Raw genomic sequence first — 788 nt, forward strand, 5'->3', positions numbered from 1 at the left:
TAGTAGCAGTAGTAGCAGCAGTAGCAGGAGTAGCAGTAGTAGCAGTAATAGCAGTAGTAGTAGTAGTAGTAGTAGTAGTAGTAGTAGTAGTAGTAGTAGTAGTAGTAGTAGTAGTAGTAGTAGTAGTAGTAGTAGTAGTAGTAGTAGTAGTAGTAGGAGGAGTAGCAGTAGCAGTAGCAGTAGCAGTAGCAGTAGCAGTAGCAGTAGGAGTAGTCAATCTCATCGGCTTGTGATCCTGGCATGGTTAGCATCAATAAAAACACACAAGAATATGATCCTACAGACTACTAACAAGTGGTGGTGGTGGGTGTCACAAATCCACTATGATTGCGAGTGTCTCAAAACGCTCCCTCGTCGCCGAAAATTTGGCCTAAAAACTGCCCGGGGGTCTCCAAACTCTTTTTTTTCGAGACCTACTCAGGCAAGGAAACACAAAACAAAAACTAGATGGATCTCGAAAACAAACCTAATATGAAAAGAACTCGGATTGGTGGTGTACAAGCAGATGTATATGCACTACAAAAAAATACACTTCCGCGATGATACGTGTTTGTCACAGTAGGTCGCGTTTTTGTCATGCATGTACATCCATGAAAAAATTTATGACAGAATCAAGATAGTCATACCTGTGTTGTCGTAGAAGTGGTCCATGACATTACCAAAATTATCATCACGGAAGTGTCCACTTCCATGACGATAAATCACGCGTCACAGAAGTGCTTTCGTCAAGGGTGACCGACATGTGGCATCCACCGTAACGGAACGCTGTTAAGCTATCGGGTCGGGTT

Source organism: Triticum aestivum, chromosome 7A (assembly GCF_018294505.1).
Source record: "Triticum aestivum cultivar Chinese Spring chromosome 7A, IWGSC CS RefSeq v2.1, whole genome shotgun sequence".
Taxonomy (NCBI): domain Eukaryota; kingdom Viridiplantae; phylum Streptophyta; class Magnoliopsida; order Poales; family Poaceae; genus Triticum; species Triticum aestivum.